The sequence below is a fragment of the Mirounga leonina genome, unplaced genomic scaffold (genome assembly GCF_011800145.1).
Source record: "Mirounga leonina isolate KUSES-001 unplaced genomic scaffold, KU_Mleo_1.0 Mir_151, whole genome shotgun sequence".
Taxonomy (NCBI): domain Eukaryota; kingdom Metazoa; phylum Chordata; class Mammalia; order Carnivora; family Phocidae; genus Mirounga; species Mirounga leonina.
In genome coordinates, this window is record NW_023270377.1 from 17,113,572 (window position 1) to 17,132,569 (window position 18,998).

Here is an 18,998-nt window from a genome sequence, read left to right on the forward strand (position 1 = left end):
GAAGGAAGGAAGGAAGGAAGGAAGGAAGGAAGGAAGGAAGGAAGGAAGGAAGGAAGAAGGAAGGCAGGCAGGCCACTACAAGGGCATATCCTTGGGTTGGGCACCACTGTGAAAACTGGAGCTCACTCTGTATAGAACATGCCTCACAGTTGTCTACCTGAGGGACAGAAGAGCACAGGGCTTGTCCACCAACTCCTGTCTCATTGGCAAGGATCTCCCCATTAGATAATGTGTTAGTCCATTTGGACTACTAGAGCAGAACACCATAAATTGTGTAGCTCATGATCAATAGGAATTTATCTCTCACAGTCCTGGAGGCTGGGAAGTCCAAAATCAAAGTGCCAGCAGGTTTAGTGTCTGCTGAAAGCCCACTTCCTGGGTCACACCTCTCTTTTCATTGTGTCTTCACAGGGCAGAAGGGATGCAGGATCTCTCTGGGGCCTCTTTTGTAAGAGCACTAATTCCATGCATGAGGGCTCTACCCTCATGACCTAATCACCTCCCCAAGGCCCCACCTCCTAATACCATCACTTTGGGGGTTAATTTTTCAACATATTAATTGGGGGGGCACAAACATTCAGACCATAGCAGACAGTAACTTGCTTAAAATTCCAGCAAGTTGTGCTGGGTACCAGGTGTGTTCCTGCAGATCCCCATATCTCTGGATCAGAAAAGCTCCAGAGAAACAGGTGAGGAATACACAGTGTTGCAAGCAAGGCACTATCAAGGCACACCTGCAGGAAGCAGGTGCCATTCACTGTAGTACAAGATGGGCTGAGGATGGGAGCCAGGGCATGAGAGGTGCCCAATACTGTCCTTCACATCTCACTGGAAATGTAAGCCAATATTTTACTTCTTCCAAACATTTTTGCCTTTTCTGTTGATTGCTGATGTCAATTTATCCATCAGCAATCAAGTCTTGAATGTATTCAGCAAGTAAAGAAAACCTCTCAAAGTCCCTGACATCACATTGCCTCTACTCTGCCTTTGGTTGTAGATTTGATGTCAACATGTCATCAAGGTTCTAGAGTCATCACGGTTGAGAGGTAGAGCCCTGAGAACCACCCAATCAAGGGGAGGATGACACCGGGGTCTCATGTGGGGATGGCACTAACTTACGCTATCCACATTTGAGCAAATGAAACCTGCAACTCAAGCTTAATTGTAGCTGTTGTCTTCAAGCCCAGTGAGATATGAATTTGAGTGAAGAAGTTCTGCTGATCATGAAATTCTCATTAGCTGCCACAGAAAAAAACAGATCTCCCTTTCAGGTGAGGAGGAAAGGTCACCTGTCCTCAGGGGGGGTCAGGATATTCTCTGGTGCAAACTTCCACTCAGCCCTTCTCACTCCTGACTCTTCTTGGCTTTGGAGAGCCAGCAGGCCCGGACTAACCCTGGTGGAGCTCTAAAGCAGTCCAAGGACAAAGGCCACTGATAAAATATTTAAGATATGTCAAATGTTTTACAGAGTTAATGTGAAATATAGCCCGATAATCAGTACAAACTTTGCAGGGACTTGCTTTCCATCCCAACTGACACTTTCACGCCTCAGATTTCTATCAGCTCATACCCAGTCCACTCCAATCATTTTCACACTGGTCTCTCTGGCTGTACTCTCTCCCACATCAGCCCCGCCACAATGGGCCAATTAGTGTTCCAGAGCACCTTCTGGGTTGTGTCATTCCCAAGTGCCTTTTGGATTATGTCATTTTCATGCTCATATAACACTTGGCATTCCCTATTGCAGAGGAAGTAGAAAAATGACTTAGTCTGGCATTCAAGAACTTAATTTGACTTTCCAAAGCTCATTTCACTTAATTCCCCTACGTAAATCCTATGGTTCAGCCTGTAAGAACTACACACACATATGACTGACCACTCAGAGCCCAGCCCATCCTAAGTCATCACCAGGACCCTCATGCCAGAGCCAACTTTAGATCTTCACTCCTGAAATGAATATGGGGAGCCCATTCCTAGCCCTTACTCCCTATCCCAGCCTCATGGTTCTGACCACATTCCTTTCTGTAAATACTTACTGACTACCTTCGCTGTGCCAAGTCCTAGAGTAACAAATGAACAAGACATAGTTCCTGACCTCAAGGAGCTCCGTGTCCAGTGAGAGAAATGTGTAAATAAATAATTATGAAACAATGTGATATTACCTTATCGAAGAGGGACAGACGACTCTGGAGAGTGGGGAGAGAGCAATTAGAGAAGAGAGAACACCTGATCTAAATCCTGAAAAAGAAGAAAGAATTTATAAGTACAAAGAGAGGAAGGGCATTCCAAGCAGAGGAGAAACATGAGCAAAGAGACAAAGGCCCAATGAAGCGAGGTATATTTGGAGAGCTGCAGGGGAGAAGCATGGAGAGGTGAGCTCAAAGGTAAGTAAGACAGAGGCCCGGTGAGTCTTGGACTTCTGGTGAGGAGTCTGGGCTTTAGTCTGCAAGCAGAGGAAGCACTGCTGAGTTAGAGCGGAGGACTGAAATCAGACTTATATTTTAGAAATCTCATGCTTGGGGATGCCTGTGTGGCTCAGCATCTGCCTTTGGCTCAGGTCATGATCCTAGGGTCCTGAGATCAAGTCCCACATCGGGCTCCTTGCTCAGTGGGGAGCCTGCTTCTCCCTCTGCCTCTGCCCTTCCCCCCTGCTTGTGTGCTCTCTCTCTCGCTCTCTCTCTCTCGCTCTCTCTGACAAATAAACAAATAAATAAAATTTTTAAAAAAAGAAATCTCATGCTTGTAAAATGGATGATGAACATCTAAGGGAGACAGAGGGGGACAGATAGAGGAAACAGACCAGTGAGGAAGTTATTCGGGTGATTTAGATAAGGGAGAACAGGCTGCAAACCAACCAATAGCTGAGGGAATGGAGGGAGGAGAATGCCCATGAACACTGCTAAGTGTTGGGTGGATTTTATCATACAACTAGACAACTCGGACAACTTACCAAGTATGTTATGAGTTAACCAGTGTTTTGCAGTTAGGATTAGAGACATCACTCCACCCAAACCCTGTGTCCATGAGAAAGTACACAGCCTTCTAAACAAGTCCCTTACAAATGAACATTTAAATCCAGCCTGTTCTTAGGGAAGGCGCTGTTTGTATTCATCAGGTTACCGTCCTCCATGCCAACAAAACACAGATTCCTTCCAACTTACACTTTTGTTTACAGGAATCATGATTTGCACATTTTTATGTGGTGACACACAGCTGGATTCTCAATTTTGTTTTTTAGCAAATACAATTTTATTAAATTATTTATTTATGACTGTTCTCGCAAAAACAAACTAAAGAAAACCTTTCCGAATAGCCTTTGACAGATTGCAAACCATCAGCCATAATCAGAAAAGGAGAATGTGGTGGTGGGGACATGTTTCCCTATTGGAAAACAAGAAGAGAATAGCTATTTCCCTTATTACCATTAAACATTTTGGAGAGAATGGGGAGGAAAGAGGACATCCTAAGATATAACAAAAATGAGAAAATGCTTAGAATTCAAGCTCCATGAGGGTAAAAACAATGCTTACCAACGTACCCCCCAGTGCTTAGCACCCTGCCGGGCACGCATTAGGTTCTTGGTAAATGCTTGCTAGGAAGAAGGGAAGAAGAGAGAGAGAGGGAAGAAAGGAGGAGGAAGGGATGGAGGGAATGAAGAAGAGGGAGAAGGAAGGGGAGAGAAGAGGGGGAAAAGGAGGAGGAAGGATTCACTGTTGTCAGAGTACCTTAGGAACTCAGTGACTATGGCCCACGCCAGATACCCTCAGTCCACTTGAACCCCTGCTTTGGATCAGAGAAAAGAATGAGGCACAGGAAGAGAGACAAAGGATTAAAGAAGCTAAAAGTGCTCTGTATGTCCTTAGCTACTCCTGCCTGAGGGGTTCACCAACCATCTGATGGGTTCCTGCTTCTGAACAGGTAAGCCTTTTGCAAACATCACACTGCTGTCCCCTCTGCTGCGATGCTCTTCCCTCAGGTCACAACTCAAATCTGACCCCTTAGAATGACTTTGACCAAGCTCTTAAGTACAGTAGACCTCCAGGTACCACCACATCTCCCTGTTTCATTCTTCTTACAGCGCTGATCACTCCCCAAAATTGTCTTGTTTATTTATGTGTTTCCTAGTTTATTGTCTATTGTCTCCCAGTAGAATGTAGCTTTTGCAGAATTCATCACTGTCTACCTTCTAGCCAACAGCTCCCAGCACACAGTATGTTCTCAATGACTATTTTGATGAATGATTATCCAATTAAAGAGATAAGGACACAGAGCAATAAGGATGGATCTGAAAAGTGTAGTTCTTGGTGAAAAAAAGCACAAGAAACGGAACGAGATCTATAACAAAATTTCATTTACATAGGTTAGAAATACAGGCAAGACAAGGCATTGATACATTTTGCACAGCATTAAAATCATTGATGATGTTGAGGAAGGCAAGGTATTGAGGTGTCAGAATAAAAGGACCTACATACATACAAGCAAGCAAAGAAGAAAGAAGGCACCACAGACCAATTATAATCGTAGCCATGAACTGAGATTTCAGGGAAAAAAGAAGAGGGGAAATTAGGGGTACCTAATAGCAGATCCACACTGGATTATTATTTTTCATAAATAGATTTCATAGATAATATAACTAAAAATAGATCACATATCTGTTAAATAAATCGCATAGTCCCATGCTTTGGATTCTACTGACATGTGGTTGTTATGATGAGGTGCCACCTTCCAGGGACAGTAAAGAAGAGAGATACAGAATGCCTGGACAGGCTGGACATTGAAGTCAAGATTCTGTTGCCCAGGGAAACCACCCTCCTTATGGATGAGCGGAATCACTTCCTGCATGGTTACAAGCACACTAAAGTTCCATCCTTGGCTCTGAGCCTTCAGGAGCTTCCTGAAAACTCCTTTCTTTTATTAACTATTCCAATTGGTTTGCTTCTTGGATCCCCAAACCCAGCATTTTAGGAGCATGAAACCAAAGTAGTGCCACAGGGCCCCGTGACACACATTAGGAAGCAGATGACAGTCAACAATGAGGCAAGGCAGGGTGGACAAGTCAGACACAAGTCCCCACAAGCCTCAGCTGGCTGCGTAGTGTAGAAGTGTAGACACAAATAACCCTCAGGACTCAAAGAAGCTTAGAACCAGATGAAACTTGTGGCAGTCGAGGCAGACTCTCTGCCCCTCCTGGGTCATCCAGTCCTGGAGAAACTTGCATTCACACTGAGGAAATAGCAGAGCCAGGTTCAGGACTCTGTTCCCCAATTCCCTTTCCAGTGTTCATTCCTAGGGACCAAGGTCATCATTGTGTTTCCACACAGTCCAGCTGCTGATAGGCAAGAGGAGGACCAGCTCATCAATGGGTAAAACCAAGTCTGCCTCAGCCTGAGCCCCACACTGGAAGGTGTGTACTATACCTCTGGGATAGATTCATTTCTTTCACTTGAAACCCTCTGGGTTTTTACCAAATCTCTAAAGTTCTAAACATCCAATATTTTTATTTTTACTAGTAATAGATACTGGCTTTTGTACAATGACTCCCAAAAGATATTTCTTGGCACCACACTTTTTTCCTGACCATATTGATAACTAGTAAAAATATATATACACATCTATAAAAATGCATAGATATTCAAATGTCCACATGTATAGACAGTGCAATCAGGACTTTTTTTTTTTTTTTTTTTACAGTAACCACTGCCCCACACTCTCAACCATCCTTAATCTGATGCAGAAAGAAGAGGGGAAAAAAAACGGAAACTCTGCTCTTCAGATAACTCACTGGTGACCCCTGGTAAATGACAGCCAAGCAAAACTTCAAGGAACTTGTTACTTAGAGCTTGAATTTCAAGCAAACATCTTCCTGCATTTCTAATGAAAAACGGATCTTTCCCCCTGCTTTTGAAGTGCTCTTTGGGAATTGTTTGAGTGTTCTTTGCAATCTTTTATACCCAGCCTAAGGACTCTGGCAAACTCTCTCTTTCCCTTCAAAGGCTTGTTAACTATGTGATGAATACACCTGTCACTTCCAATTCCAACCTGACTTTCTGTTGTGATGGCTGTAGAATTTGGTATCTATGGCAACTTTTCAGTGGCTCAACATCGATTAAAAAAAGGACTGGCTTATCAGGGTTGCTTGGGTGATTGATGGAAATGATCAGGTGCTCAAAATAATCATGACAGATAAAATCTCTTAATTAGCTAGTATTTGCAAGATTCAGAAATTTTAAATTTCATTCCCTTTTTTTGTTATTATTTCCATGCAAAAGTGACTGAAATGGAATTCTGTGAACTAGTTTCAGGTTGATTGGGACTGTCTTGAGGAAGGAAACTTGAGTCAATCCACACATCTTATTTAGAAGCCAAATGGAGCACTTTGTCTAGTCTAGAAAATACACTCCTTGTTTTTTTTTTAATATCTCAAGGTTGGAGACTAATTCATGTTTTCTTGTTTTTGTTGTTGAAAAATCAGTTTCAGTACTAAGAAAATTTTAGTTTCCTCTGGTTTTAGGCTCAGAGCATGTGCAAATTAACTATATAGCTTTTCATGCTAATGCTTCCTCAAGTAGGTGAAGCCAGAAAAGATGATGTTGTGAAGAAGAAGCATCATCTGGAGCCAGACCTTCCCACTGAAGTTTAAATGCCTAATTTTTTCATAGAACACTTTAAACCAAGGTCTTCCAAAGTGTAATGATGGACCAATGACAGCATACAGGATTATCTTATGTAGTCCACAAACTTTTCCAATAACCAGATACTTATTTGAATCTGAAACTGCTGCTATGCAAGCATTTTTTACCTGAAAAATACAATGGTGACAATTTCATATGCTTTAAGCTGATATTTTATTTTTTTATATAACTATTTCTTTCCCAGGGCCGCCATAGCAAAATACTGCACACTGGTTGGCTTATGAAGATTTATTATCTCAGAGTCCTCGATGCTAGAAACTCAAAATGGTGTCAGCAGGGCCATGCTCCCACTGAAAGCTGTAGGGAAGCTTTTGCTTCTCCCTAGCTTCTGGTATTTACTGACAATCCTTGGCTTGCAGCTGCCTTTGTCATCACATGATGTCTGGTGCCTCAGACTTCACATGGCCATCTTCTTATAAGGACACCAATCATAATGGATTAGAGGCCCACCTTAGTCCAGTATGACCTAATCTTAACTAATTACATCTGCAATGACCCTATTTCCAAACAAGATTGATTCGCAGTGACCGGGAGTTAGGACTGTATCATATGGATTTGGGAGAGACTAGTAACTAACACATTGAGCCTGTGATTTCAAAGACAAGATGGCTTAGGCAGAGGCTAAGAGAGGTACTTTATTTTTTTTAAGATTTACTTATTTATTTTAGAGGGAGAGAGAGTATGAGTGGGAGAGGCAGAGGGAGAGAGAATCTCAAGCAGTCGCCGTGCTGAGCCCAGAGCCCGACACGGGACTTGATCTCAGGACGGCAAGATCACGAATGGAGCAGAAAGCAAGAGTTGGACACTTAATCAACTGATCCACCCAGGCGCCCCTAAAATAGGTACTTTTTAAGTTGAAGTTGACTTAAAGAAAACTAACAAGGACAGTATGTGAATATGTCAAAAGTTGTAAGCACTGTACACCAAATGACTGATATTGGAGGGGGAGATTGCTTGTAAAACTGGCCACAAATTCTTCCCTTCCCTGGTCCCACATCCCTATACAGTGTGTCCTTACAGAAAGTTCCATCAAGAGATGGACTCTATTTCTCAACCCCTTGATTCTGGCCAGCCCTGGGGTTTGCTTTGGCCAATGGAACATTAACCAATATGCCATAAGCAGAAGCTTGAAAGTGCATGCTCATTGGTCATCCCCTCTTGTCCCGGCTACCATGTTGAAAGATGACAGACCCCATGAAGTAGAACCAAGGCAACCAGCTGATGGTCAGCCAGCCCCTAAGCTGACCCAGCTGCTGGCTGCAGACACATGACCTGAGCCCCAGACAGGCTGGCCAATCCCCATGTCTAGATCAGCAGAACCACCCACTGAGCCCAGCCCAAATTGTCAACATGCAGAACCATGAGCAGAAAAAAAAAGAGGAGCTGTTTAAAACTACCACCTACACAAGCTCATCCATTTTCTGTTTCTTTTGACTAGTAATTACAGCAGTTTCCCAAGTTTTTCTGGGGACTTTTTTCATCAAAGCTGCTCTTAGGGTCCCAGAAATACTGGTTCAGGGCTGAAGCAAACCCTTGGAAGAGGGTAGGAGGGCTGGACAAGAAAGGCATCTTGCAGCATTTTGCTCTGAAGTCCATTTACTTCCCTCCCCTTCTCTGATTGGCCCTTGAAGTCAACCAAAAATAACCTGAGAAGCAGAGAGAAAGGAGCCAGGTCTCCACCAGTGTCCCCTGTTTTGCTGCAGGAATCTTTCTGCTCAGTGGTTTCAGGGAGTCAAAGAAAAGATTTCCATAAACTGTAGCACCCGTTATTGGTGACCAAACCGTGGGGCTTTATCATCATCCTTCCCAAAACCCACCGGGGATGGAACTCTGTGTTTGAGACCAATTCTCAGCAGCATAATGGAAAGAGAATTAGACTTGAGATTGGGACTCCTGAAACTTTTTACCCCAATTGGTTTTCTCATTTGGCCAGAGTAATCATTCCAAAACACAAAGCTGATCATGCTAACCCCTGTTTCAAAATCTTCCACTGCTTTTCATTGCTTTTGGAGTAACAACCAGATTCCTCAACGTGGCCTATATGGTTGTATTAGCTTTCAAGACCATAACAAAATATCACAGACTGAGTGACTTAACTGAGAGAAATTCATTTTCTCCGTCTGGAGACTGGACGTCCAAGAATAAGGTACTGACACAAGGTTGATTTCACCTTGGCTTGCAGACAACAGACTTCTCCACGTGTCCTCACGTGAGCTCTCCTCTGTGCACACACATCCCTAGTGTCTCTCTTCCAATAAGAACACCTGTCCTATTGGATGAGGACCCCACCTTTATGACCTCATTTAACCTTAGTTTATTTCTTTAAAGGCCCTATCTCCAAATACAGTCACATTGGGGGCAGAGCTTCAAATAGGAATTTGGGGGAATACAGTTCATTCCTTCACAATGGCCTTACTTGGCCTGTCCTCTGCTCACCTCTCCAGAGCCTTCGCAGGCCACGAACTACTCCCTTACTTCTACCCACCGGCTACTCTGGTTTTCTCCTTTACTGAACTGCACTGGTCTTGATTTTATTTTTATCCACGTGATGCCTGGCTCTCCTAAGCACATAAGCTCCAAGAGAGCAAGGAATGATTGTATCTGGTTTTGCTCGTCAGTGTATCCCTAAACTCAGTGCTTGGCATATAGTAAACACTCAGTAAAAGTATGCAGAATGAACAAAAAGTTTAATAAAAGGCTTAAGATGTATAGTAGCCACACAGGTCAACATGGCGTAGAGATATGGAAATGATTCTTATCCATGCATTCATGTAATAAATACCTGTTCAGCACCTACCGTGTGCTAGATCCTGAGAACACAAAAATCAAGAAAGGTAGGTGTCCAACCAATCTCTACAGGCTAAATTCTCTTATTAAACCATATTCCCTATTCTCATTATATTCAATCTCTGATCTACTTTGGCCTGGGTATAAACAGCCACTGAAATTTTTCAAACTATGTGATACTTATCATTGCTATTTACATTCATTGCACATATATCATTTGAAAATCTTAATGTTAGAAATAAAAATCATCCTACATCATTAAAAGTTTAAAAGACAATTGTCATGCTTTTAGAAATAGAGCCTGATTACAGTCCCAGGAAAATGACTCTCAATAAATTCTTAATGGCTTTATGGGTAGCTAAAGAGAGAAAATACAGGTAGGGATTTTAAGATATATAAATAACTGAAAGATGCATACTAATTTTAAAAATCATTCTCCGGGACTAATGTGACTATTAGATGAATCACACATTTTTTCATAATGTCATAATATAAACTGAATTAAGAGGAGGTAGAAATAAAGCACGTGTGTCATATACACATCATTGCTTCTAAAAGTCTTGCAAAACCTAATAGATTTAATAAGGGCAGAATTTAGGAGATTTCACTGGCCTGAAACCTTGACTTTGTAAATCCCTTTAAATCCAAAACTTGTAGCTATTATTTGATGCTTGCCTGAGATCTGTGAGACTTTCTGTTAGGTGCTATCCAGATATTATTCTAATCCTCCCAATCACCATACAGAGTAGTAATCACCATTCCCATTTTACAGAAGGGAACACTGCTGATCAGAAAGCTTAAAACACAGAAAGCAACAAAGCTGGGTCTCAGACTCCGGCCAGGCGAATCCCAGAATCCACGCTCTTTGCATCATCCCATGCTGACTCAAAGCAGTCAAGAATAGGTTCTGGCCAACTCCCTTTGTGAAAAATCTGGGATATAAAAAAAGGAAATTAAATGAACTAAAGTAGATTTTTGTCTCTATTTTGAGACTGGAAATGTGATTTTTAAATGCCATGCCTTCTAGACCTCAGGAGAGAGAAAGCAAAAGTCTTCAGGCCCTTCATCCATCTCTATGAAACAACTCAATCTCCCCTGTATGAGCATTCTTAGCTTAGACAGGTAACAAGACAAACAGAGCCACGAGCAAGACCAGACTCTTCTGGGAAGAGGGTTGGGGCCTGAGCACTCTCCAATGTGATGTCAGAAAGGGCGAGGAAACACTCTAATCTTTCCCAAGTCTGCAATAGCCCCAGAATTTCCATCCATTTTGGTTAAGCTGTTTCCCCCAGGAATCCTCTTTTTAAATGCTCGACATCACTAATCATCAGAGAAATGCAAATTAAAACCACAATGAGGTATCACTTTACACCTGTCAGAATGGCGAAACTCAAAAACATAAGAAATAACATATGTTGGTGAGGATGGAGAGAAAAGGGATTCCTTCTGCACTGTCAGTGGGAATGCAAACTGGGGCAGCCACTGTAGAAAACAGTATGGATGTTCCCCAAAAATTAAAAATTAAAAATAGAATTACCAGATGATCCAGTAATTCCACTACTGGGTATTTACCCAAAGAAAATGAAAACACTAATTTGAAAAGATATATGCACTCCTATGTTTATTGCAACATTGTTTACAATAGTGGAGATATGGAAACAACCCAAGTGTCCCACAGTAGATGAATAGATAGAGAAGATGTGGTGTGTGGATGGATGAACAAACAGATGATAGATAGATAGATGATAGATAGATAGGTGATACAATAGAATATTACTCAGCCATAAAAGGGATGAAATTGCTATTTGCAATAACATGGATGGACCTAGAGGGTATAATGCTAAGTGAAATAAGCCACACAAAAGAAAAACAAATACCATATGACACCACTCTTACATGGAATTTAAGAAACAAAACAAACAATAAAAGAGATAAACAAAAAAAAACAGACTCCTAATACAGAGAACAAACTGATGGTTGCCAGGTGGGTGGGGGGATGGGTGAAACAGATAAAGGGGATGGAGAGTATGCTTATCCTGATAAGCATTGAGCAATGTACAGAATTGTTGAATCATTATATTGCACACTTAAAACTAATATAATACTGTTTATTAGGGCACCTGGGTGGCTCAGTCAGTTAAGCATTTGCCTTCGGCTCAGGTCAGGATCCCAGGGTCCTGGGATTGAGCCCCACATCAGGCTCCCTGCTCAGTGGGGAGTCTGCTTCTCCCTCTCCCTCTGCCTGCTGCTCTCCCTGCTTGTGCTCTCTCTGTCAAATAAATAAATAAAATCTTTTTTAAAAATACCGTTTATTAATTATAAATATGAATATTTACATGATATGATTTTTATTTAATTAATAATTAAAAATAAATGCTTAGGACCCTAGTAGGATAATTAGATCATTAATACCCTGGTCCATTTGGTTTATTTGAGAGCAGTTAGCCAATCACCTACCAGCCTTCAAAGGAAATGGACCAAGACAAGCAAGTCCAGGGTATGGAACTCCCTTACCAGGGAAGGGAGCAGAAGCAGGACTCATCTTCCATTCCTTACAGAGTTGTCAGGGACCAACCCTAGCTTTGATGCAAGTAAATTGTCTCGATTTAGTCCCAGGAAAGGCTCTGTGTTTTTATGTTCCCACCTATAAAATGGGGATAAAGATACCAACTACCTGGTAGGGTTGCTTTGAGGTACAATGATTCAAACAAGCACCAGTCACTGCTCTGAGCACTGAGTACAGTGCTGAGAACTGTGCTTGGCACCCAGCAATCATTCAACATATGTAAGTAATATATGCACTCTCGACTGCAGTTTTGTCATTTGCAAATCAAGAGTAGTGATGCTCTATATTGCAAGTGCCTGGCTTTCCTTGATTCATCCAACAAATATTTAATGAGTGACTACTATGTGCCAGCCACAGGACTATCATGATGACTCTGATGTACTTGTTTCTTATATTCAGTGAGCTTATACTTTAGAGGAAGAGACAAACTTTCCTTACAGTTATCAACAGTGACAATCACTGGAAAAACATTTCACTACAATTGTTACAAGCACTTTGAAGGAAAAGCACTGGACTGGTAGGACTTTGGGAAGGTCTTTCTAAGGAAGTGACATTCAAAGTGACTTCAGGATGAGTGGATTGGGCAGATGAGTTGGGGAGAGAACAGTCCAGGCAGAGGGACCATGGAGGGTGAAGCACATTTAAGGGAAGCCCTGGGCCCTGTGTTGGCCTCCACCATGAATAGAGGCAACTGTGGCCAACTCATGGCGGGTAGACAGCCTTGGGTCACTCCCCAGCCACGCAGCAAGAGGCCACATGGTAGATGCACCAGAAGTGAGCCAACCAAATGTCTTTGGGAATATCTGTTTTCGATGGCTTTCATCCAGCCCCTGCACATTCCTAAGGGAGTCCCACCACTTCCAGAACAATCCCCCCCACTTCCCTTCCCTTCTCCCCCTCTGACCCTCAGCTCTTTTCTATTCCTTCTTTGGGTTCTTTTCTCACAATAGTAAATAAATGTGAATAGCAATTTTTAAGGGTTTTCTTGTCAGATTGGCAGAAGTTTAAAAGACTAACAATATCAAATGTTGGAATGGATGCCAGGAAATGCAACATCATCATTCATTTAGGGAATGTGTAACCTAGCAATGCCTTTTTGAAAAACAATTTGGCAGCATCTAACAAAACTGTAAGTTCACATGCCTTTTAACTGAATGATTCCACTTCTAGGAATCGGGCTTTAAAAAAATACTTGCCCATGTGCACAAAAGGAGGATGTTATAAGTTGTGTAGTGCTTTCAATCATGGGTCATAGTGAAACACTGGAAATTTAAACATCAATTCAGGAGCAATTTAAATAAATTTTGGTATATCTATATTATGGACTACTATAATGCCAGCAGAAGGAGGAATTAAACCCTAAATGATTTCCAAGACATGTTGTGACATGAAAGGAACAAAGTGTAGAATAGTTAGAATACTGTGCACTCTTTGACTTTTTTTAAAGAAACATGTATATATGGAGGTATGTAAGCATGGAAATGCATAGAAGGAAACTGGAAATTTGCATCACACTACCAGCAGCAGACATCTCCAGGGAGAGAAGTGGTGATCACCTGGGGGTAAAAGGGAAGCGTTCATGGTCCCCCAGGAATATGACATCCTAGAGCAGTCAAATTCATAGAAACAGAAAGCAGAAGAGTGGTTGCCAGGGGCTGCAGGGAGGAGGGAATGAGGAGGTAACATTTAATGGGTACAGAGTTTCTGTTGGGGAAGATGAAAAAGTTCCAAAGATGGATGATGGTGATGGTCGCAGAACAATGAGAATGTACTAACGCCATAGAACCATATACTTCAAAATGGTTAAAATGGTAAATTTTGCGTTGTGTATATTTTACCACAATATCTGGGACATCTGAGGTCAAGGGAAGACCGTTGTTCATAGTAATGACACTTAATGCCAGGGGGTCACCAAGGGAGCAGCATAGCGACCTCCCACCCATCAGATTCCATAATTAGAATGTTAACAAGATATTTACAGGCTGAGCTTAAGTCCAAACTCCCAACTTCAAGACCCTTTGAATGGTCTCCTTAAACAATCCAACCTTCTAAATGCCCTATGTCAGATGGTGTGAATTGAGGGACAGACTCATAACTGTCATTTAAGAAAAGAAACAAAAAATAAAGAAAGGTCACAATGATTTAGCTCAGTTCTTAAGTGCTCCAACTTGGAACCGATAGCTCAGTGAGTGCTCCAGCCTTTAATAGCATGTATTTGCACTTATAGTGTACTGAGCAGTGGCTGGTTTTCTCTCTGAGCTGGCTTCTTGGAGACAAGACCCCTAATGCCATCAAGTAACGAGGCATAAATAAGACTAGAGTTAAACTATCTAGTGTCCAAACAGGTCATGTTTGGCATCTGCACATCATTACTCAGAACCCATTGAACAAAGTAGAGGGACAATGTTGATTACATTGAGCCAGACCACTTTGCAGAGGAACCAAATAAACACAAACAAACCCAAATCTCGTAACATTTCACTGCTCTTCTACAGGCATCTGTCAGAATAAAGGAGAGATGTTTATGCTGGGACAGGAAGTCCAGGTCAAAGGTGAAGGGAGAAAGGCTCCAGTACTTAAGAAGAACCCAGGGCAGGAAGGCAAATGTCATTGATAGAAAGTCCATCATTGCCACAGGTAACCAAATATTCTCAGCCTTTGATTTTTACAGGCGGGTGATTTATGAATCATGACAAAACAGAAGGGACATATCTTGAGCTAATGCCCATTTAGATGAGGGGATAAAACTCTGGTGTTTACTCTGAGCACTGTTAATATCTCAAATGAATACTAACCCGAGATGTTTATTGAAAATGAGAATGATGCCATTTTCCACTGTATCTCATGTCATCTGAATGACCTTGCACTTGAGAACTGCAACTTGCAAGGCAGGAATTTATTTAGTCTCCAGGAAGTTGTGAAAGTCTAAATTAGCAAATTCAAGCTATCCGACCACCCCTTTAAAAATATAGAATGAGGGGCGCCTGGATGGCTCAGCCATTAAGCGTCTGCCTTCCACTCAGGTTATGATCCCAGGGAGGGATTGAGCCCCACATCAGGCTCCCTGCTCGGCAGAAAGCCTGCTTCTCCCTCTCCCACTCCCCCTGCTTGTGTTCCTGCTCTCGATCTCTCTCTCTCTGTCAAATAAATAAATAAAATCTTTAAAAATATAAAGAGAGAGAACGAAACAGTGATGAAGAAGGAAAAACCAACATTTGGCAGGAAAAGGGGGGCACAGGCTAAACTTTGTCCAAAGCCTGATATTGCTTTCCCAACATGACAGAGCAGAAGGAAAACTGCATTTTCTAGTGAAAATACAGACTGATTTTGACTAGAGGGCTGACCCCCTCCCTGCCAGCCCAAAACTGGTTGAAGGTGTGGATGAGTCCTAGTACTTGGAGTTGGAAGGGCCTTAGTGTGTCACCTCCCTTACTCCCACTCACTACAAGAATGCCCTTCACAGTCCTGTCAGGGCCTCAAAGCTCACTCCCTCACATCCTGGGGCCCTTCTCCCGAGAGCTGAGATGAAATCCTCTCCCTGGGGCTTGCCTCCACTGCCGTTAGTCCTGCACACTGCAGTGAACCCACACCAGTCCTCCCCCTCCTCGCTGTTCCTGCTCCCCAGAATGGTTCTCACTTCCGTTGGTCTCAAGAGCTCCTCCAAGTAAAATATCATCAGATCCTTGAGTGAAGTGACTTTTCCAAGCACTAGACCTCTGCCCCTGATATCCTGGTCAACATTTCCACCCTTTTTGGCCCAAGAGTTTCTTTGAAGCAAGAACTTGGCAAAGCAAATGGCTCCCACACCCCCATGAATACCACTCTACACTATTAATGATCAATGACACTTGGGTATGTAGGAAAGCAAAGCGCCTACTGCAGACTTTAAACAAAGGTTGAAGCAGACAGGGAGAGAATAATTATTGGACCAGAAAAGAGAAGCAGGGAGAAGAAACACACAAAAAAGAAGGAGGAATGAGAAGAAATATCTTAGCCTCAATCACAATTTTACCCAAGGTAGATATCATGGACTCACGTGCACACACACACACACACACACACCATTCTCATTAGGTAGCCCCGACAAGCAGCCAAATAGCTCAGGGCACCACCTGATATCTTCCTTCTGACCATTAATGGATCCTGCATTTTCTCCATTTTAACAGCTTAATCACTTAGCCATCATCTTCTCTCCGTATGGACTTATAGACAGTGTTTGGTTAAAGAGCTTCAATCTCTTTACAAGCAGCCCAATAAAGATAAGTGGAAATATCAAAATTCTCAGTGAACTAAAACCTCAGTCTGCAGAGATTCCTCACATATAATACTTTCTTATGGTGACCAGGAGCCAGATGGAATAACCTAATAAAAGTTAAAACCAGGGACAGGCAGAGCTATAATGCATATGGTCAAGTGAGCTGTTCCGATATGGAAATTTCCTTTGCAGAACTGAATAGGTTCTGTAGGCATTTTCCAGACTTTAATCCCTCCAGTTGATTTTTCAATTCTAAGTCTCCTCATCATGCCCCACCCTAACCGCAAATCTGTCCTACAGCCGTCAAATCAGGTAATTTTGTCAAGTCTTTGGTTTTAAGGTTATTAGGAAAAAGTAAAGCCCTCTTCTGACTGCAAATGCCAAGTTCAATTTAATCGTTTATTTACCTTTTGTCTAATATAATTAAAAAGGGAGCCATTTTTTCCTTTGCATGTTGGTAAGTCCTGTAAATATATCGTTTTAACCGCTCTTCTTATATTTTGTTAGATGGCACTAAGGAGCACACTGCCCAATCCTCAAGTGAGTGGAAATGAGGAGAATGGAAAAGGATGTATTGGAAAGGGTAGCAGGAAGAAGTGAGATACGGATTACTCAGTCATTTGTCTACGGTCAGACCACCCTGAACGTGCCCGATCTTGTCTGATCTTAGATTACTCAGGCATCTCCTCTGGTATGAAAAAATTATGAACATGTCTCAATTGCAGGTCAACTTTACAAAGTGCTTTCATGCAATGACCTTGAGTCTCACTAGACACAATGCAAGGCAAGCAGGGAAGTGGTTAGCGTCCCCATTTACACACAAGAAAACGGAGGATCAGAAAAGTCAAAGAATTTGTCCCATGTCATGGTGACATACAGACCCAAACACAGAGTCCAGGCTATATGTGGGTCCCATCTGTCACTCTTTTAAAAGCTATGAGATCTGCCTGGCTCTGGCTTTCCTGCAAAATTGCATATCCTGGGCAATTATAGGAACCCCGGCTATGCAAATTCTCCAGCCTGTGCCCCTCTCCCACCTTTGGATCCCTTGCCTGCCCATTATTAATACCAATACCATCAATACCTATTAAAGGTTTCTGGTTATGCTCCCCCTCCCACCTCTTCAGCCAGCCCTCATATGGGCTAGTAACCTGTAAATCAGTTCCCACCAAAGCATTCTCAGTGGAGTCCAAGATTGCCAAGGTCCACAATTAGTTAATGGAGGCACCAGGATTTGAACCCAAAATGGTATAATTCCAGGTCTTGTCATGGGCATGGCAAAGTAAACATTCCCAGAAGTCCCTGATGACACCACTTGGGAAGTTCCATTCTCTATACAGAAACTCTCTTTCTGCCCAAATCCTTCAAAAATATGCATCTAAGGAAAATTAAACTTCACCCAATACTTATACCCTCACCAAAATAGAAATAATATTCCAGATTATTCTATGAAAGCTTCTGATTAGGTTAACATTTTGATAAGCAGATACATGCCAAGTCCTGGGGCATGGCTATAACTTATGATGATGATGATAATGATGATGATGATGATGGTGATGGTGATGGCCACTTACAGAGCTTTGACCCCATGTCACACACTATGGGAATCCTCTTAACATTATCTTATTTACTCCTCATTAACTCCAGGAGGTATATAATATGATTCCCATTGCAGGTGAGAAGACCAGGGCCTATAGGGATTAACAAATTTGCCCAAAGTTTCATAGGGGGGTCCAGCCAGGATTCAACTCCTGTCTGCCTGGTTAAAAGTCTTAGGAAGTCTAACTGCAGTATTATCATGAAAATGGGCCTAGGCAAGGAGAAAAACTTAAATGTTTGAGACTGGTTGGAATAAAACACAGATACTCGAGTACTTATTTCAAACCCCAAGCCTACACAGTGATGCTGGATCCTGGCAAACAAACAGACACTGAAAACAAGCTCCTTTTCAAAGCAGTTTCTGTTCTGGGGCCAATTCTAAATACCATTTAACCAGACTTTCTCTGTGTATTTTTGGAACTTTCTCAGGCATAACAGGAATGAAAACACTCATCCACTGGAGGGGGAAATGGAGATGAAGTGTGGAAGAAACGCTTAGCAAGCAGTGCTGGCATGGGGGTAGGGAAGAGAGAAGGGGAGTTGGCCCCCTCCTCCCATTTTGGGCGGAGTGGAACCCACCCCATCTGACTTAGCCATTTCCCTGGACTCCTTCTCTAGCTTTCTATCCAAATCTTTCTTAATCCCTCTCTTTCTACGTGTCTCATCTTTATTCTCCGTCCTTTCCCCTTGATCACTGTAACCAATGGATTGGAAGGGACACAGATAGGAGGACCCAGGGCAGGGAGAATAGGATGCACAAGATCAGGTTACAGTGCATCTCAGTTCCTTTGTTCCTCCCAGCCAAAGTCTATACTCATCAAATAATAAGGCAATGGGAGGGGACAGAAAGTCCACTGGCCTAGGAATTCATACCTCTGGGTTCTAATCCTGACCAGCTAGGTGTGTAACCTTGAGTCTCTATGCCTTTGACTGTAAAATGAGAGGAAATGGAATCATCTTTCAAGTTCCTTCTCAATTATGAATGCCTAGACTTTCTGTAGCTGGATAAAGCATTACAAAATCCTTAATACTACAAAATAATAGTATTACAAAATAATAATCATAATAGAATTATAAAATAAGGGCGCCTGGGTGGCTC

General features: G+C 42.3%; 1 long non-coding RNA gene across 1 annotated transcript; it reads left to right on the forward strand.

The window, feature by feature from the left end:
• Positions 1-3,657: 3,657 nt before the first annotated feature.
• LOC118011738 lies at positions 3,658-5,803 on the forward strand. The gene is made up of 3 exons (XR_004679533.1): positions 3,658-3,918; positions 5,322-5,404; positions 5,692-5,803. It is a non-coding gene; the product is annotated as an uncharacterized LOC118011738 (long non-coding RNA).
• The last annotated feature ends 13,195 nt before the right edge of the window (positions 5,804-18,998 follow it).